General features: G+C 41.7%; 1 long non-coding RNA gene across 1 annotated transcript; it reads left to right on the plus strand.

Annotated features, from left to right (window-relative positions):
* The first annotated feature begins 228 nt into the window (after window positions 1–228).
* On the plus strand, window positions 229–3746 carry LOC105740691. The gene is made up of 2 exons (XR_001116764.2): window positions 229–3522; window positions 3554–3746. It is a non-coding gene; the product is annotated as an uncharacterized LOC105740691 (long non-coding RNA).
* The last annotated feature ends 18198 nt before the right edge of the window (window positions 3747–21944 follow it).

Consider the following 21944-nt stretch of genomic DNA (forward strand, 5'->3'; position numbering starts at 1 on the left):
AAATTACGCAGTCTTGAGTATTCTGTTCTAGAAGTAGAAAACAAACTAAGACAGTGCCCTCCACCTTCACTGAAATATTAAGTGAGCCACTGCCAATCTTGTTTCTTGCCTTTATAAAGTTCTAGCTTTAATTGTGAGCTCACCATAGAGACCAGAGTTATGAACAATAGAAAATATCATATCCATGACAACCAGGAAGCCCAAGGCAGTGACTGATTTCAACCATCTGGTTCTAACCTCCTTCTTTATGTTTCTCTTTTCCTCGTGGGCTTCCCTTACTTATATAAAGGGCAGGCACTGCTACACAGACAGGCAGGAAAATGTCCACAGTGTCTGCTGGAGGAGGTGATCCAAGTATCTGCATATGGTAGATTACCATGTGAACAATGGAGAAGAGAGGAAACAACTACTGCTAAAGATATTAGAAAGGCTTCCGGGTTTCCTCATTTGAGCTCAGCCTTTAGGATGGAAAGTGAGTTTTGTTGGAGGAGGTCATGCAAGTAAGCATTCCAGGAAGAACATTACCAGCGTGCAAAAGGTGCACAGAAGGGAGAAAGGAAAACTATGCTTATAAAATGATGATGGACTCACAATGGATTTGTTTAGTGGAGTAGGGGAGATAAGAACAAAAAATGGCTTAGCATCACATTGTGGAAATTTTTGAATGGTCAACTGGAAGAGTCTAGACTCTTTTCAGAATCTTTTGCTTTTTAGTATAGTACTTGGAATACTTTGCCTCCTTGAATTACATGCTTACCTCTCCTGAATGGCACAGATGGTCTTTTTTTGTGCTACATCATTTAACACAGTGCCTTGCCTAGTGATGGTGCCAAAACAGTTGTTGATTTCTATTGAAAGTGCTGACTAGGTAATAAGAAGTCATTACTACCTCTAACTATGTAAGAGAAACCAGAACCTACAACAGTTTCTATTGCCTTTTCACCATCCCTCCTTTCTCTACTTTTCAGGCTTAAATTTTGTGATTCATGTGTATAATCACTCACTTACCTACACCCTCAACTCTCTGGTCCTCACTCACCTAGCTAAACCCCAACCCTGGTTTAACCCAACTCTAACCTGCTGATTAACATCTCAGTGCTTATATGAGAGGAGGCAGAAGACAGTGGCTTTGCCTAAAAAAACAGGTTAGGGCTTGGGCACTAACTCATTCAACACCCACTGGGGTTCAACCTGAGCAGCAGACACACAAATTTCTCTAGTCTTATGGTAAACAGTTATTCATCCATTCAAGCACCTTTACAAAAAACACACAAACAAGCTCCTAGACGTAAAGAGCTACTAAGTCATCATACCTGTGTATACCAGAAAAAGCTGGACAAGTTGAAGATAATAGACTCTTCTTGGAACCATCAGAGACTGAGGTCACAAGGCAAACCTCTACCCTGAGCTCTGGAGAGACAGATGCATCCACAGAGCTATTGCTCCTGAGATCTACTTACCTGGAATAAAAGCCATTAGAATCAGTAAGCTGGCGGGAACACTTAAATTATTACTTTGGTGAATTGCAGGAGGCTGAGTGCAGACTTGTATGAGAGTGAGAAACTCTGGTGAGGGCCTGCAGCCATGAGAGGGGCTCGACACTTACATGGACTGTCACTCCAGAAACCCCACTAGGTTCCCATGGGGATAATCTGAGAACGAGCCCCTTCTGGTCAAGATAGGAGAAGAGAAGAATAGGCATCTTAAAACCTGCCCAGACTATCATTCCTAGCAAAGGCTTAGTCCCCAGGGAGAAAGAACACCTGGCCTGCAGAGGAACAGGGTTACAGTGAACCTCTCATCAGAAACCATGCAAGCAAGAAGAAAGTGCAGCAAAACCCTTAAAGTGCTAAAAGAAATTGCCAATCTAAAATTTTATATCCAGAGAAATTATCCTCTAGAAAAGGAGGAGAAATAAACACTTTCTCAGACAAAAACTGAGGGAATTCATTATCAGCATGAAGTGTTAAAGTTCTTCAGGCAGAAAGAAAATTATTTAGGTCAGAAACCTTGATCTACGTAAAGAAAGGAACACCATCAAAGGCTAAACAAAGATAATACACAATTGTTTAAAATTCTTAATTGTTGTAAAAGAAAACTTGAAAATAGTAATTAACAGTGTATTGTATGCTGGGACTTCCCAGCCTCCAGAACTGCAAGCTATTAGATATTAAAAAATATCTAATATGGATAAGTGAAATAAATGATAGTAATGTCACAAGGGATGGGAAAAAGAAGTTGGGAGTGCTGTATTATGAGGTACCTATACTAGATATGAAGTGGTACAGTATTATTTGAATGCGGGCTTAGGTTATTTTTAAGTGCAGATTGTAAAAACTCTAAAACAACCACTAAAAAGGTTTTAATAGTATAAATGATACTCCAGGATAATGGAATCAGATAAAATAATTAAAACAAGAGAATGCAGAAGGAAGGAGTGAAAAGAAACAAAACACAAAGGAAAACAAAAATAGTTATGAAGATGGTAGCTTTTCATCCAACTATATCCATAATCACTTTAAATATGATGTAAATACTCCAGTTAAAAGTCAGAGACAATCAAGTTGAATTAAATTTAAAAAAGAAAAAAGCAAGACCTAACCATATTATAAAAACCACTTTAGATATAAAGGCCCAGGTAGAAAGTGAGGGGATGTACTACTAACATAAGGATAAATATATGGGTCAATGGAATATAATTGAGAGTCCAGAAATAAACCCTCATATTTATGGTCAATCAGTTTTCAAAAAGAGCGTTAACACAATTCAGTGGGGAAAATTGGCTTTTTAATAAGTGGTACGTACTTGGGCAACTGGATATACACATGCTAAAGAATGATTTGGACCCCTACTTCAAATCATACACACAAAAAAACTGAAAATGGATCATAGACCTAACCTCAAGAGCTAAATTGCATAAAATTTCTAGAAGAACATATTGGAGAAATCTTTGTGACATCGGGTTAAGCACTGGTTGTCTGGATACAACACAAAATATGCACACACACAGAAAAAATAGGTAAGTTGACTTCACCAAAATTTAAAACTTTTGTGCTTTAAAGGACATCATCAAAAAAGTAAAAAGACAACCCACAGAGTGTGAGAAAATATTTGAAAATCATATATCTGATAAGGGGCTGGTATTCAGACTATATAAATAAATCTTACAACTCAACAACAAAAAGATAAATAACTAATCAAAAGTGGGCAAAGCCTTTGAATAGACATTTCTCCAAAGAAGAAATACAAATGGCCAACAAACAAAGGAAAAGACACTCAACATCATAAGTCACTAGGGAAATACAAATGAAAACTACAATGATTGCTGTCAGGCCTCTGAGCCCAAGCCAAGCCATCGCATCCCCTGTGACTTGCACGTATACATCCAGATGGCCTGAAGTAACCGAAGATCCACAAAAGAAGTAAAAATAGCCTTAACTGATGACATTCCACCATTGTGATTTGTTTCTGCCCCACCCTAACTGATCAATGTACTTTGTCATCTCCCCCACCCTTAAGAAGGTACTTCGTAATCTCCCCTACCCTTAAGAAGGTTCTTTGTAATTCTCCCCACCCTTGAGAATGTACTTTGTGAGATTCACCCCTGCCCGCAAAACATTGCTCTTAACTTCACCGCCTATCCCAAAACCTATAAGAACTAATGATAATCCACCACCCTTCACTGACTTTCTTTTTGGACTCAGCCTGCATGCACCCAGGTGAAATAAACAGCCATGTTTCTCACACAAAGCCTGTTTGGTGGTCTCTTCACACGGACATGCATGAAAATTGCCACTTCACATTCACTAGGAGGGCTGAAATTAAAAAGACAGACAACAACAAGTGCTTGTGAGGCCATGGATAAATTAGAATCCTCATACATTGCTGATCCTAATGTAAAATGGTACAATCACTTTGGAAAACAGTCCTGCAGTTCCTCAAAATGTTAAACATGGAGTTATCATATGATCCAGCACTCACACTTTTAAGTATAATGAAAGAGAAATAAAAACACATGCTTACACAAAAACTTGTACATGAATATTCATAACAGCATTATTAATATTAGCCAAAAAGTGAAAACATGTCCATGAGCTGGTGAAGAAATAAGATGTGGGTATGGATACAATGGAATATTATCCAGCAATAATAAAGAACGAAGTGGGCCAGGTGCAGTGGCTCACGCCTGTAATCACAGCACTTTGGGAGGCCGAGGGGGGCAGATTGGTTGAGCCCAGGAGTTTGAGACCAGCTGGGCAATATGGCGAAACCTTGTCTCTACAAAAATACACAGGTTAGCTGGGCATGGTGACACATGCCTGTGGTCCCAGCTACTCAGGAGGCTGAGGCTGGAGGATCACCTGAGCCTGGGAGGCAGAGGCTGCAGTGAGCCAAGATCATGCCACTGCACTCCAAGCTAGGCGACAGACAAGATCCTGTCTCAAAAAAAAAAAAAAAAAAAAGTGCTGAGACATGCCAACCATGGATGAACCTTGACCTATTATGTTAAGTGAAAGAAGCTAGTGTTAACGAAGAGTCAAACTCTGTAAAATATTTGAAGTAATCTATTCTGAGCCAAATATGAGTGACCATGGTCTGTGACAAAGCCCTCAGGAGGTCCTGAGCACATGTGCACAAGGTGGTTGGGGTGCAGGTTTGTTTTATATATTTTAGGGAGGCATGAGACATCAATCAAATACATTTAAGAAATACACTGGTTTGGTCCAGAAAGGTGAGACAACTCAGGGGGACTGGGGAGGGAGGGACGGCGGGGGGAGGGGGTTGCTTCCAGCTGAAAGTTTCTCTCCGGAGCCTGCAAGCTTAAGGGAATGAATAACTCCTCTGTCCTCAGGCCCAGTCCCAAGGTGCAAGGCCACTTGCGCCAGCAACCTGCATCAGCAAGATAGCAGAAGCAGGAAGAGAGCTGGCCGGAAGACACGTACTCCCTGAAGACGGAGAGAGAGGCCGTCGGGGTACCGCGTAGCCGTTACATCAGACTGAGACACTTCCTGTTTACAGGAGACTATAAAACCCCTGCCCCGTCCTCATTTGGTGCTGACACCATTTTAGGTCTCAGCTCACCTGCACCCAGGTGCTCATTAAAACAACGTGTTGCTCCAAACCGCCTTGCGGTGTTTGTCGGCGCGCCCTCGGGTTTCGAACCAATACAAGAGCCTTGCATCAGCAGGCTGTAGGTAACGTAGGTAAATTTATACATTTTCTGGTTGACAATTGGTTGAGTTTAAGACCTGGGATCTCTAGAAAGGAAAATGTTCAGGTTAGATAACAGATTGTATAGATCAAGTTTCTTTTTTTTTGTTTTGTTTTTTTTTGAGACAGAGTCTTACTCTGTCGCCTTGGCTGGAGAGCAGTGGCGCGATCTCGGCTCACTGCAAGCTCCGCCTTCCGGGTTCATGCCATTCTCCTGCCTCAGCCTCCCAAGTAGCTGGGACTACGCCCAGCTAATTTTTTGTATCAGCTAATTTTTTGTATTTTTAGTAGAGACGGGGTTTCACCATGGTCTTGATCTCCTGACCTCGTGATCCACCTGCCTCCGCCTCCCAAAGTGCTGGGATTATAGGCATGAGCCACCGCGCCCGGCCCAAGTTTCTTTTGAAGACTTATAGTGACTACCCTTGGAGACAATAGATGAGAAATGTTTCCTATTCAGATCTTTTAAAAGGCACTAGACTCTTAATCTCTTTAGGATTGGGAGGGCCTGAAAGAAAAAGATCTAGCTATGCAAATAGAGATTCTTTACAGGTGCACATTTTCCCCCACAAAGGACAGCTTTGCAGGGCCGTTTCCAGAAACATGTTTTGGGATAAAATATTTTTATTTTCTTTCTTGCCTCATAATGTTATGCCAGAGTCAGGTTGGAAAGTAAGTCACGATATATAGGGCTAAAACCCATCTGATGAAAATTTAGGGTTTGTAGGGCATGACTCCCCAGACCCCTTAGATAGGAATCTGGGCAAGATAAAAAATCAAAGCTTAGTCCTCACCAGTCACAAAAGACTACACACTGGATGATTTGATTTATATTAAATGTCTATAATAGGCAAATCCACAGAGACAGAAAGCAGGTTAGCGGTTGCCTGGGGATGGGGTGGAGCAAGGCATAGCATAAATAAGGAATGGCTGCTCATGTGCAAGGCGTTTCTTCCTGGGGTGGTCAAGTGTTCTCAAATTAAATGTGGTGATAGCTTCACAACTTGATGAATATACTAAAACCACTGAGATAGACACTGTAAAGGGGTAAATCTTATAATGTGTGAAATATACCTCAGTAAAACTATGTTTAAAAGTGAGGGGTAACTATATTAATAAAACCATGGGTGTCCAATCTTCTGTTCCCTGGGCCACATTCAAAGAAGAAGAATTGCCTTGAGCCACCCATAAAATACACTAACACTAACAATAGCTGATGAGCTAAAAGAAAACTACACACGAAAAAGGGCTTCATAATGTTTTAAGAAAGTTTATGAATTTGTGTTGAGCTTCATTCAAAACCATCCTGGGCTGGTCTCAAACTCTTGAGCTCAAGCAATCCTCCAGCCTCATCCTCCCAAGGTGCTGGGATGACAGGTGTGAGCCACTGCGTCTGGCCACCTGGACTTATATGGAGTGCAGGACTCCACGGTAATGACCTGAACTTAGCATTTCATCAGACTTGGTGATGAAGCCAGGAAACAGGGCGAGCACTGGGCCCTGACAGACAGCTTCCCATGGTGAGGGCAGAGGAGGAATATACTCAGCAGGAGGGTGCATGCTGCAGGGAGCAGTGGCTCCTGTCACTGTGAGACTGTGCTGGGAAAGCCTCTGTAAATCAGCCCCATGGGGCATCACACACCCTGGGGGAGAGATCCATGTTGTAAAACCAAAGGGTTGTATCCCCAAGGCCCAAACCTCACAGTGCTCCAGGAAGGCAGGCTAGTACAACCAAAATAATGGAATCATTAGAGGCCCAGGTGGCTCTGATGGGAGCCCAACTTTGGTGACAAAAAGAAAATAACATTTTAAAAAATATTTATAGATGTAGTGCATTTTTGTTCCATGGATATGTTGCATAGCGATGAAGCCTGGACTTGTAGTGTAACCATCACCCAAATAATGTAAATGGTACCCAATAGGTACTTTTTCATCCCTCATCCCCCTTCCACCCTCCCACCTTGTGGAGTCTCCAGTGTCTATTATTCCACTCTGTATGTCCATGTGTACACATTGTTTAGCTCCCACTTATAAGTGAGAACGTGGTATTTGACTCTCTGTTTCTGAGTTATTTTAGGTAGGATCATGGCCTCCAGTTCCATCCATATTGGTGCCAAAGACATTATTTCTTTCTTTTTCATGGCTGAGTAGTATTCCATGGTGTATGTATACCACATTTTCTTTACCCAGTCATCTGTTGATGGACACTTAGGTTAATTCCATGACTTTGTTATTGTGAATAATGCTGCAATAAACATACAAGTGCAGGTATCTTTGTCATATAATGATTTATTTTCCTTTCGGTAGATACCCAGTAGTGGGAGTGCTAGGTCAAATGGTAGCTCTAGTTTTAGTTCTTTCAGAAATCTCCATACTGTTTTCCATGGAGGTTGTACCAATTTACATTCCCACCAATAGCATATGTGTTCCCTTTTCTCTGCATCCTCACCAACATCCGTTGCTTTTTGACTTTTTAATAATACATTGACCTAGGGAAAGAATTTATGAAAAAGACCTCAAAAGCAATGCAACAGACAGGGTGCAGTGGCTCATGCCTGTAATCCCAGCACTTTGGAAGGCAGAGGCGGGTGGATCGCTTGAGGCCAGGAGTTCGAGACCAGCCTGGTCAACGTGGTGAAACCTCGTCTCTACTAAAAATACAAAAATTAGCCGGGCATGGTGGCATGCATCTGTAGTCCCAGCTACTCGGGAGGCTGAGGCACTGAGGTGAAATTTTTCCCTTCCTGCCCTTCATGGGCAGGAACTGGAGTCACTCATCTCATTCACCCTGCAGTCCATGGATGGCTAAGTGTTAACAACTCAGTGAAGGGTCAGGGTGACAGCCTCCTGCACCTCCCCTTTTTGACACCCAAGTTCTTGTTTGGTGTCCAGGAAGAATCAAGTCATATGAACTATTTGAAGGGTAGTATGTGAAGGATTTTATTGGGCAGTAAAAGTGGCTCTCAGCGGGACGGGGAATTGGAAGGGAGATGGTGCGGGAAGGTGATCTTTCCCTGAAGCTGCACCGTCTGAAGTTAGCTATGTCTAACCATAGTCACTGACACTTAGCCACATGTATCCCTGATACTCAGCAGCTTGCATCTGACCACTTGCATCAGCCACTTGCATTATTCTTTCAACTGAAGTCTTTTTATGGGCACAGCGTAGGGGTGTGGCAGGCAAAAAAAAGGCAATCATTTGGGCAGAAAAATGGGGTCAGCTGTTTTCACTTAGGGCCAAGTTTCCAGGCTTGAGGGTGGAGTTAACCAGGAACCCAGACCTGCAGGCTCAGCTGCTTTCACTTAGGGCCAAGGTTCCAGGATTGAGGGTGGGGTTTAGCTGGGAACCCAGCCATTCTGTATCAGCAGGAGAATCGCTTGAACCTAGGAAATGGAGGTTGCAGTAAGCCAAGATGAAGCCACTGCACTCTAGCCTGGGCAACAGAGCAAGACTTTTTCTCAAAAAAGAGCTCCTCCTGGAGGGAGGAGCTGCGGTGCTAGAACTCTGGAAACAACTCTTTGTGTGTATTAGCATCTGTGTATCAGGGCTGGTCCCAGCAGATCTGTCCTGTGACTCTCTTTCCCCTGTGGCCTCCCCTCCCTAGGAGGCAGATGGGGTTCCCAGCTGGCTCCTGGGCTCTCATGTGGGCCTGTCCTGCCACGCTATCCTAACTGGTCAGGCCCATGGTTTGAGCTCAAGCAGCAATCCCAGACACATGCTCCCAGGGTTCTTGGATGTCACTAAAACCCGTCACTTCTTTTACATCATTCAATTGGGCTGCATTCACAGACTGTTTCTCAATTTCTTCTCTAAACAGATATGAGTTTCTTATAATCCCATTTCCAGGATGAGAGAGGCTGTCCTTTGGGCACTGACGTGGAGGATAAACTTGCAAAGCTCTCCCAGATAAAGAGAAAAATGATAAAGTGATGAAAAATGAGAGAGAAGATGATAGATATAAAAGTATAGAGACCAGAGATGAAACCCAAGAATAGAGGGTGTTCCTGAGTAAGAAGCAAGAACCATTAGACTAGAACAAATAATCAAAGGCATAGTTAAGAAAAACCAAAACTGCCATTGCAAAATTATAACTGAAACAGTGACAGAGATCTGAGCTAACCCACTCCATCTTGCTTCTAACCTCCAAGCTGTCCTTGTTCATTCCTGGGTATAGGCTGAGCTAACTTTAGGAGGAATTTAGTTTATAGTTTATTGTTTGAAACAAAGATAACATCCCTTTCAAAACAAACCCCGTTCTTGCCTGGGGACTAGACTGCCTTTGTATTATAGGACTAACAAATTAGTCAAAAAGTTGGAAATTATGGTTTAAGAGTCATGCAGCTGGAGACAGATTCTGACGCTCCCCAAATTGCTCCTGGGGATAATATCTCTATTGTAAAATCTAAGATCAGTGCTTAGGATATTTTGCAGTTCCTGCACTTGTGAATCAGCTGGCACCACCCAGACTGATAACTGGCTCATCTGATCTTGTGGTCCCCACTCAGGAACTGACTCAGCGCAAGAAGACATCTTCGACTTCCTATGATTTTATCTCTGACCCAACCAATGAGCACTCCTAACTCATTGCCCCCCACCACCAAATTATCCTCAAAAACTCTGACCCTGGAATACTTGAGGAGACTGATTTGAGAAATAATAAAACTCGGGTGTCCCGTACAGCCAGTTCTGCGTGAATTACTCTTTCTGTATTGCAATTCCCCTATCTTGATGAATCATCTCTGCCTAGGCAGTGGGCAAGGTGAACCCTATTGGGCAGTTACAAAACTGTCCCAAGAATGAAAAGATTAAATCTGAATATTTAAATTCAAAGAACTCTTTACATTGCAGGAAACATCTGTGAAAAGAAGAGCTCTGTACCCAGGACATCTTGGCAGAATTCTATTTACTTTATTAAAAAGAAAATTAACTTTTCCATTATGAAAAGAATAAAGAATATACAAATATATTATAAGAAAATACAGATTAGCAAAAGGAAGGAATAAAAATCATCCATTGTGCTACCACCCAGAAAAATGCTCTGTTAATGTTTTGGCACATCTCTTTTAGTCCTATTAATATACATATTATTTTTTACATAATTACAATTTACACAATATAAAAAATTTAAATTTTCTATCATTTAAAAGCACTTTTAAAATTATAAAATTAATACATGCTAATGAAAAGGTTTAAAATTGGAGGGAAAATACAAAGAAAAAAGTTGCCCAGAATCCACTTACCCAGAATTAACCACAGTTAATACTGGGGTGCATTTCTCCATAGCCTTTTTATCTACAATTTTTTTTTTTTTTTTGGAGAAAAGAAAACACAAACTAATCAATTTTATTCATACTACTCATGAAAAGCAATTACATTTTTACATAAAATCATTAACACATACAATAGAAATAATAAGAGTAATACATCTGATTAGAAATACAATATAGGAAATAGATTTTAAAATAGCATATTTTAGTGATGAAATTTATACTGTATTTTCCACTTCTCCTTTTCAGACAGATTAATCCAGAAGCAGTCATAAACAGAATAGGTGGCATGTTCCTAATGATATTATTTCTACTAATGGAATAAACTGTAATATTAGAAATTATGCTGCTAATTATATCAGCTCTGAGGTAATTTCTGAAATGTTCAGACTCAGTCTGAACAAATTGGAAAATTTAAATTTTTATTCTTAGCTATAAAGCAAGAAAGTAAACACATTAATTTCCTCAACATTTTCAAGCCAATTAAAAATATGGGAGATACACGCCAATATCTTCTTCAGGCTCTGACAGGCCTCCAGGAAACTTCCACATATTTTTCAACTGCAGTATAAAGTCAGAAAATAAAGTTAACATAACTTTCACTAACACACACATATGTAGATTTCACAAAATCCACCTATAATTGGTCAAAGTGGTTGAGAATATATTTTTTAGTAATTGCATGCAAAATTTTTCTAGCTTCCATCCTTTCTCCCTCGTTTCTCCATTTTTTGGGGGAGCTAGTAACTGATGAAATCTTTTCCCACCTTTTCTCTTCAGGAAATATAAGTGGTTTTGTTTGGTTAACGTGATACATTCTGTATGAATGAAACATTGGAGGGAAACATCTACTGAATTTCTGTAATTTAAAATATTTTGCTGCTAGTTAACTATGAACAGATAGAAGAATCTTACAGATGCTCCTATAAATAAGTACACTTTTGTACATAATCTAATCTAATTCTTTTTTTTTTTTTTTTTTTTGAGACAGAGTTTCACTCTTGTTGCGTAGGCTGGAGTGCAGTGGCACAATCTCGGCTCACTGCAACCTCTGCCTCCCTGGTTCAAGCAATTCTTCTGCCTCAGCCTGCCCAGTAGCTGGGATTACAGGCGTGCGCCAACACATCTGGCTAATTTTTGTATTTTTAGTAGAGACAGGGTTTTACCATATTGGCCAGGCTGGTCTCGAACTCCTGACCTCAGGTGATCCACTGCCTCGGCCTCCCAAAGTGCTGATTACAGGCGTGGGCCACCGCACCTGGCTAATCTAATCTAATTCTTTAAACATTGTTAACACGGAGCATTTCAGAGACTCCAGATGGTAAATGATATAAAGGCTTATGGAGGGGATAAAAGGTAAGCCACAAGGTGATTTAATAGTCTTTCATTTTAAATAAAGCCTAAATACTCAAGATAGTTCAAAATGAGTTTCAAACATGCAAAAACCCGTACAAAACATGTAGTAACTCTTCTATTAATCCCTGAGGTTTAAATGGCTTAGCCACGATAAGCAGCACTGGAATGTGACAGCACACACTTGTTTAAGTTCCATGAAGTAGAGAAGCTTTCGTGACAAGCCTGTTTTCTGGTTCTAGGAGAGCCATACAAGTAGGAAAGGAGGAAGTAGAAGGGCCAGGCCTCATTACTACCACAGACCCCACAGCGTCCCATTAGAATTTGGACTTTGGGGTCCAAGCTGAATAAGTTCTTTTGTACTGCAACAGTTTCATGGAGGAAGAGAGGCAAGAGCTGTGCTCAAAGGGAAATGCATCGCCTTAAATGCTCTCATTGTGACTTGAGAAGAAATGGAAAAATTAACCCAGCACTCAACACAGTAACATAAAGAAGACTGAAAGAAGAATGTAATAAAAATAGCAACTAATGATGGAGAAAATGAAAAATCTGTAAATTGATCAATCCACCCAAGAGCCGGTTTCTGGGCTGTGGGTCAATTCACCAGAAAACAATTTGCTGACAGTCAAATGCTCCCTCTCCCTCTGCCTTTGCACACTAGGGCCATATTCTCATTGTGGCCTCACATGGCCTTTCCTGGGTGCACACATGTGGAAAGAGAGTCCTCTGTCTTCCTGCTTTTTTTTCTTTTTTCTTTTTTTTTGAGATGGAGTTTCCCTCTTGTCGCCCAGGCTGGAGTGCAGTGGCGCCATCTCAGCTCACTGCGACCTCCGCCTCCTGGGTTCAAGCGATTCTCCAGCCTCAGCCTCCTGAGTAGCTGGGATTACAGGCACCAGCCACCACACTCGGCTAATTTTTGTATTTTTAGTAGAGATAGGCTTTCGCCCTGTTGGCCAGGCTGGTCTCAAATTCCTGACCTTGTGAACTGCCCACCTCAGCCTCCCAAAGTGCTGTGATTACAGGCGTGAGCCACCACACCCGGCCTGTCTTCCTCTTCTTATAAGGGCACTAGTCCCATCAGGGGTTCTAGTTACTTCCCAAAGTCCCCACCTCCAAATACCATCGTATTGGGGGTTAGGGCTTCAACATATGAAGGGGTGGCGGTCGGGGGCAGTGGAGGGAGAACACAAACATTCGGTCCACAGAAGATACAATTCTAAAAGACTGAATTTATCATTTGATGAATTGACTGGGCCTGCATGGGTGCATTTTTAAAATAAGCTAGGAAGGGGGAAAGCCTTCTTAAGCATGAACATGAAACCTGGAAGCCACAAAGGACATGATAAATGAATGTGACTAACAATTTTAAATTTATTAATTTTTTTTTCTTTGAGACCGTCTCACTCTGTCACCCAGGCTGGGGTGTAGTGGTACAATCTTGGCTCACTGCAACCTCTCCCTCTGGGATTCAAGCGATTATTTCCCCCTCAGCCTCCTGAGTAGCTGGTACTATGGGCGTGTACCACCACACCTGCCTAATTTTTTTAATTTTTAGTAGAGAGGGGTTTTGCCATGTTGCCCAGGCTGGTCTGAAATTCCTGACCTCAAGTGATCTGCCCACCTTGGCCTCCCAAAGTGCTGGGATTTACAGGCATAAGTGCCTGGCCACAATTTTTAATTTCTACACTGTAAAGGTATGTTTGTGCTTGTGTGTGTGTGTGTGTGTGTGTGTGTGTGTATGTCTTAAATGAAATCAAAAGAAAATATCTGTAATACACGAAAAAGACCAAAATTAATTTCCCACTTATCAAAAAGTTTGCATAAATCAGTAATGAGAAAAACCACCTTATTAAAAAAATTAGAGAAGTATGTGAACAGCCTTATTACAGGGCAAAAAATACAAATGACCAATACACATGAAAAGATGTCCAACCTTCTAATAATATAAATTTGAATCACTAAATATAACTTTTTAATGTATCCAAGTACCAAAATGTAAAAGATTGCTAATAAGTTATGTTGGCAACAGCGTGGAGAACACATGTGTTCTGATACCAGGAATGCAAATGGGTGTCCTTTTTTGTTGAGAAATCTGGCAATATCTATGAAAATTTTAAGTGTGCCCACTTATGGAATGTGTCTTACAGAAATCACTTGCACAAGGAGGCAAAGATAATGTACAAACGTATTGTATATAGAAGCACAACTTCTTGGTGTTGGAAAGGAACCTGTGGGGTACCCAGTCCAAGCTTTGAGGTCCACTCCAGTGCCAGGATGCCCTGGGCTACATCCCTGACACTCTCTGCCTGGGTGTCCCTTAGATCTCCATGGTCGGTGACTGTATAATCTAGTAACATATAGGCCTTCCAAACCATGAGCAGAATATCTTCATGAACTTGTGTGAGCATCAGACACCTACTCTCCTCCAAGTGCCCAATGGTCCTTCACTGGGAACACTTAAGGCAGCGTTTCTCAAACTTCAATGTACAAACAAATTATCTGAGGATCTTGCCAAAATGCAAATACTGATTTGGTCTGGGATGGGCCTGAGATTTTGCCTTTCTAACCAGCTCCCAGATGATGCGGATGCTGCTGGTCCAGGGACCACAGTCTGAGTAGCAAGGTCATAAGATGTACTCTATTTTCTACCTTTGGCCTTCTTGTTTTCACACCTGGCTTTTCCATCAAGTATGTAGCCGTCAGTCCCGTGACTCTCGTGTCCTACAGATAGGCCCCAAGACTTGGTCATGCCCTTAGCATTGACCTTGTACACTCCACTATTTTCACCATCTGTTCTCCTGTAGAGCGGGGTAGTAGGTGATAGCTATGGCCACCACAGACTCCTAACTCAAACACCAGACCGTATGTCCTTCCTGCTCAAGGTCATCCCAGCTGCTCCTCAATATGCGGGGCAGACCACATCTCTAGCACCAGCACTTGTTGCCCCCTGTGCCCAGAATTCCACTCTCCCAGACATCCATGGAGCTTGACTCTCATTTCCTTCTAGTATCTACTCAAATAGGAGAAAGCAGGGCTAGAGATGAAAATTTGGGCGTCACCAGCAAACAGATATTGTTTAAAACCATGAGACCAGATGAGATCACTTGGAGAGACAGAGGCAAATGGGAGCCTTGGCTGAAGTCCTGTGGCAGCACCCACGTACAGGATGAGGAGGAGGAGGAGGAAGAGGGGGAGGCAGCAACAAGAGGAGTGCCAGTGGGAGACAAGGGAACCAGGAACGGGGCACTCAAGAAGCCAAGAGAAGAGCATGGCTGGAGAAGGATGGCGTGATCAGCACTCCTGTGTAAAAGCAGCAGCTTGAACACTCATGAAAATACCATGGGCGGTGAGCACAGGGAGAATGGGGGAGGAGACGCAGCAAGGGCAATTTGGAGAGGTCACTAAGGTCGCTGATCCCTGGAATCGAATGCTGGGCTGGCAGCGGGGAAGCCAAAGGCCTGCCCTATTTTTACCATTGAATCCCCAAAAGGCTGATTAATTGGTGACACCTGGTCCCTCTGGACATGAAGATGGAGGAAAAGGCTGAAGTAAGGAGAATTGGAAAAAAACTGTTTAAGAAATTGTCAGATCCCCAGATCTCCCCAACTCTGTTTAGCCAGATCACTGACTATCTGCCCTCCCCTGCAGAAAGCCAGAAATTCATTTCAAGAGGGTGAATACAGGATCTGGTTAGGAGACACTGAACTCAGTGGAAAGCAAGGTGTCACACTGAGAACAGGAGAACCACATGAGTGTCGGCATTGTGGATGCAGGGGCAGCCCTATCCCCTCCCCCGGCCTCATTCCTCATGCAGTTCCCAGAATGCTAGCCACCATTCCAACAGGAAGCAGAGAGGTTTCCAGTGAAAGAGCCCAGACAGTTGAAGCTGCCAAGCCCCACCTGTGCACTCGGAGCATCCAATCAGCTGTGAAGGGCTCACCCTTCCACGTGAGCAGATTGCCAGATGGCTGAGGAAGAAACGTACATGAAAGATAAATCCCAAACAGACACAAAATAATCAACTGGAAGACACTGAAACTATACAAGGAGAAGAAAACTTCAAAAAAAAATCATAAACACTTCTAGAGCCAAGAAATACTATCCAGGAAATGAGATAATGGAGCAATGCCTACTAACTCTGAGTTACATTGTATGACACGTAGTTGATGTCTACCAGAGAATTGGGTTTTGGTGGGAAGAAATCCCCACACATGTTGGTGACCAGAGGTGAAGTATTGTGTAGTGAGTGTGAGTAGAAAATTTGTTTAAAGTTTGGGTGCTTTTTAAAAAATATTTCTTACAACTGTATTTAGATGGTAGAAGAAAACAAATCCAGGAAGATCGCACAGCAGATGTGATATTTGAATGTGGAGCTGGAAGTATACCAAGGATTTCACCCAGGTGGACAAAGATAGGGAGAATATTCAAAGCAGAGAGAACAATTTATACAAAAAAAAGATGAAAGGGGCCAGGCGTGGTGGCTCACGCCTGTAATCCCAGCACTTTGGGAGGCTGAGGTGGGCAGATCACCTGAGGTCAGGAGTTTGAGACCAGCCTGGCCAGTGTGGCGAAATCCCATCTCTACTAAAAACACAAAAATTAGCCAGGTGTGGTGGCGGGTGCCTGTAACCCTAGCTACTCCTCAGGAGGGTGAGGCATGAGAATTGTTTGAACCTGGGAGGTGAAGGTTTCAGTTAGCTGAGATTGCACCACTGCACTCCATCCTGGGCCACAGAGCGAGACTCTGTCTCAAAAAAAAGATGAAAGGGTAAGCATGGTATGAGACAGCACATCAACCCAAAATTCACTGGCATTCAACACCAAATAATTGATTTTCACTCATGCATCCTCAGGTTGCCTGGGATTGGGCCAACATAGTTTGGCAGGCTTGGATCTCAATTGCAGGTTGGATCCAGGAGTGTTTCATCCTCTTTGGACCAATAGCTGTCTAAGGCAGGCTCTTTTCATGATGGAGGCAGAAGAACAAGAAGAAAAGCACATTTCAAGCCTCTGGACACACCGCATCCACTAACATGCCATTGGCCAGCATAATTTACACGGACAAGCTCAACACTAATGGGTTGGATAAGTATATTCCTCACTCACAAAAGCTTAAACTTTATTCCTGAACAATAAATTCTAGCCAGGTGGGGTGGTGAGCACCTGTAGTTCCAGCTACTCAGGAAGCTGAGGCAGAAGGATTGCTGGACCCCAGGAGTTTGAGACCAGCTGGGCAACACAGTAAGACTACATCTCAATAAATAAATGAATAAATAAAACAATAATAAAAGCCAACTCTTTAAAGTGTGTTTGGGGAATAACATGAACATATGTAACTTCTGTTTTTCAGTTACCTTTCTGTATGCATTTCCCTTATTTCCTTCCTTCCTTCCTTCCTTCCTTCCTCTTTCTCCCTTTCTCTCCTTCTCTTTCTCTTTCTCTTTTTCTCTCTTTCTCCCCTTCCTTCCTTCCTTTTCTTTCTTTCTTTCTCTTTCTTTCTTTCTTTCTTTCTTTCTTTCTTCTTTCTTTCTTTCTTTCTTTCTTTCTTTTTTCTTTCTTTCTTTTCTTTCTTTCTTGAGATGGAGCCTCACTCTTTTGCCCAGGCTGGAGTGCAACGGTGCGATCTTGGCTCACTGCAACCTCTGCCTCTCGGGTTCAAGCAGTTCTCCCATCTCAGCCTCCCCAGTAGCTGGGATTACAGGCACTCACCACCATGCCCAGCTAATTTTCCTATTTTTAGTAGAGACTGGGTTTCACCACGTTGGCCAGGCTGGTCTTGAATTCCTCCCAAAGTGCTGGGATTACAAGCATGAGCCACCACGTCTGGCCCCCTTGTTTCTTTTATGAGATGAGCATGTGCAGCTACAAAAGGAAACACAGGAGAGGCTCAGGAAAAAACAAAGTCTCTTGTACTCACAGGTCCTAGAGTAGAGACAGGAGGCATGGCAAGCCATAAAGGGCCACATGGGAGAGACACCAGAGTGGTCAGGAAGCAAAAGACAGGAGGAGAAAGCCGAGGCTAGAGCCTTCACTGGGGCTTCAGGGGGAAAAGCAGAACAGGGCAGGGTAAACAGTTTAGGATTGGTTCGTTTGCATAATTTTGTTGATCTTTGGCCTATAGTAGTGATCTCTAGTTGCCCAGTACCTGGCCCTGGAATGATTAAGGCAGAGGAATATTGCTTCCTGAGCTGCATGGGCCAGACAGGGGAGGTCTGGTTTAGGATTGGTTTGTTTTCACATCAAAGGCACATTCCTGGCTGGGTCCTTTGCTATCTCTAAGAATTGGCTGGCCCAGGGAGGAGCAGTCTCTCTCCAGCTAAAAATGTTTTTCAAGATAAAAATATACAGACAACTTAAAAAAAAACAAGAATAAAAGTTATTCGATCAATATCAGCCATGTGTGGCTAATGAACACTTAAAATGTGACAGGTGTGATTGAGGAATTAAATTTTAGTTTTATTTAAATTTTTTAATGTAAATTTAAAGAGCACATGTGGCTTATAGCTATGGAACATGCAGCTGTGAACACTACAGTTAAAACTGACATTTTGATCTGAGGATTCCTTTTATTTAATCAGTTCTGAAACTGTAGTTTTCTACATTTATATATTTGTTGTATTGTGAATTTTAGGATTTATTTTGATGATGTACTTTTTCTTTGTGAAGTTTAGCAATGGCCATGGGGATCATGTGGGCCAAATTAACTCAATTCCTGGACAAAAACTACTTCCCTGACCACCCCAAGCTTCTTGCCAATGTGTGCCCTTGGGACAAGAAAAACTAGGAGAAGCTGTGGACAAATTAAGATAAATCTGGCAATATCATTAGAAAAATAACCCAAAGTGAATCCCTCTTCTGATAGCCAACATCAGGTGGTCACACAGAAATGTTATTTTCCTATGAGTAATCTTGCATTATTGTTATATATGATTTCCACTTACAAATTCCACAAATATTAAGCAAGTACCTCTCTACTGGGAAGGAATATAACAATTCCAACAAATAAACATAAAAGCAGTGTATACATAAGAATGCCTCTATACAATTTTTTGAGCACCAAAATCTTAGAAAGTTGAAAAATACCAATGAAATATAGCATTCTTATTCTTTCTCATTTCTTTTGTCTGTTCTTTAGAGGAAAAAAGATGGAACAGAAAGCAAGAAAATTGTCCAACAGAATTATTGCAACTGACATAGTTTCTTATAAACAAAGAATGCGTTGAAAGAGAAAACCTTGCCTCAGCAAAGTATATTACACAATAAGAAGAATTTCAAAGATAATAATTTCTCACAGATGTCTGACCAGAAAGAAATTCTCAACTTTCTAAACTTTTCTATCATAATTTCACATATTTCTCTGGTTCATTTATAAAGGGAAAATAACCTGAGAATATTCCAAGATGAATACATCAGCATTCACATAGGTAACCAGAAACATGGGGTGTTAAATCAATTACAGGAGTAGCTGGGTTCCTTATCCAGATAAGACACCGAAAAAAGACCAAGAAGCCAGTAGCCAGTGACTTTAAAAATTGTTCGAATATGCTTCCTCCTCACTTTGTCTCTTGAGGTTCTTTGTAAAAGCCAGGGTTTCACAATTAACTTTACAGCAATCAAAAAGCTTTAATAATTCACCAAAACAAATGCCATTTTCACTTATCAAATTGGTAATAATTAGGAAAAAAGTGATAATATCATGCTGGGATATTCAGAGCACACTTTTGTGGGAATCCAAATTGGTGCAACCATTTTGGCTGCATGCCTCAAAAGCTTAAAAATATGCCCATCTTTTCTGCACCTTCTACTCCTGACAACTTGTTTAACTACAGGGATGTTCTTCCCAGCTATGTGATATACAGCCATTAAATGGCTGAATACTATGCAGCCATTAAAATATTGTTGCAGAATATATTGTGATATGGGGTGGAGGCGGAGCCTAGCTCAAAAACTATGATTGTATTTGGGTAAGGAAAAATTATATGTATATATAAAAGTAATATGAAGGGGATAGACATGAATATTTTATAAATATTTTAGATATTTTCTTCATTTTCTTTTATTCTTGTTTTCTTTAGTCTTATCTATATTTTCTAATATGTCTATTTGATATGTATTGCTTTTACAAGAAAAAATAACTTCAATGATCCAATAAAAGGAGGAGAGAGTAGGGAGCAAGTGTTTTAAATACTGCGACATGAGGCTGTGAAAGCTCTCAGAATCAAAATGAAGTCACCTATGTTAAAAATCCCAACAAACGGAGCCAGATGAGACCTTGAAGAGAGGGTTGTCATGTACAAAAACTATTTCAAGACTGCAAAAATCAAAACCTTGCACAAAGTCCATCTCAACCTTACACAAAAAAATACCTCTACAAGGACAACTGCCCAGCAACTGCCTGTCCAACCTCAGACTGGTGCTACCCTTGTTATTGAACCTTGTATTCAAGGATAATTATCCCAAAACAGTTATGTAACCCTCCTTATTTTTCCTCTAAAAACCCTTATCTTCCTTTACCTCCCTGAATAGGCACATAGTGTATTATAGTACATGCATTTCCATCGCAATGCCTATTCCCAAATAAATATCATTTTCTTTTCAAAATGTTTGTTATTTAGGTTGACAAGGCCTGGCTGCCCACTCCGTGGTGGTTGCCATCTGTTGCTTTATTATAACAAACTTCATTTAACTCAAGCCAGGCTGAGTGGCTTTGTTTATCTTGCCATGGATGCTCCCTAATACTCTAACCCAAACTTTGTATCATCTGGAATCTGGAGATATTTTTTAGCCAAAGAAGAAACCCACGTGTTGATTTGTAACATTTCAGCAGCACCACCTGCATCACCAAAGACTTTGAGACTTGTGGAAATAAATTCAAATCCTCAACATCTGGAATGGTTGAGACACATGTATAAAGAACAGAAATTTATTTCTCACAGTCCTGGAGGCTGGGAAGTCCAAAATCAAGATGCTGGCATGTTTGGTGTCTGGTGAGGGCCGCTCTTTGCTTCCAAGATGGGACCTTGATGCTGCATCCTCTAGCAGGGAGGAACAGTGTGTCCTCACATGGCAGGAGGCAGAAGGGCAAGAGGGCCAGACGCTGCTGTGTGAAGCCTCTTTTAAAAGGGCCTGAATCCCATTCACAAGGAAAGAATCCTCGTGACTGAATCACCTCTTAAAGCCTCCACTTCCTAATACTGTCCCATGGGCCATTAAGTTTCAATGCCTGGGCCGGGTGCGGTGGCTCACACTTGTAATCCCAACACTTTGGGAGGCCGAGGTGGGCGGATCACCTGAGGTCAGGAGTTCGAAACCAGCCTGGCCAACATGGCAAAAACACTGTCTCTACTAAAAATACAAAAATTAGCCCGGTGTGTTGGCACGTGCCTATAATCCCAGCTACTTGGGAGGCCAAGGCGGGAGAGTCACTTGAACCTGGGAGGCGGAGGTTGCAGTGAGCCAAGATCATGCCACTGCATTCCAGCCTGGGGAACAGAGCGAAACTCCGTCTAAAAAAAAAAAGTTTCAATGCCTGGATTTTGGAGGGGACACATTCAAACCGTAGCACCATTTAATATTATGTGTATATTAGGGCTAATACTTTGTCATCTCAGACAAACCACTTCTAAGAAGGTAGAGGTTTGCTGTGAGGCTTGAGCCACAGGTATGACACTCCATTGTCATGCACAAATTGTTACTTCCTTAAGATATGATCCAACAGACCTGGAGACCTGAATGCATTTAACACAAATGAAAGTTTCTGCCTCCTCCCTCAGCCCATTTGAGCTTCCATTTCCCTCTGACCCAGTGCTCATTCTACCCTTTGCAGTCTCAAGATGCTTCTCCCTGGCAGAAAAGTCAAAAGCAAAATATGAACAATTATAAGCCAGAGTTTTCAGAGTAACTTTCCAGATTGCTTCAAATGGCAGCATTTCCAATCCTGGTTGGTCTCATTTGCTTTACTCAATAAAAGAACAAGAACAAGAAAAAAAGAACACTACTGTGTATGAGCTTTGACATCACCTCTGACCATTTTTACTTTCATGTTGTTAATTTTGCCATTTGATTTTGTTTCCATTATATGCTATTAACTTCTGTTCAGATGTCACTCATTTA

This window comes from Nomascus leucogenys, chromosome 13 (assembly GCF_006542625.1).
Source record: "Nomascus leucogenys isolate Asia chromosome 13, Asia_NLE_v1, whole genome shotgun sequence".
NCBI classification, from domain to species: Eukaryota; Metazoa; Chordata; class Mammalia; order Primates; family Hylobatidae; genus Nomascus; species Nomascus leucogenys.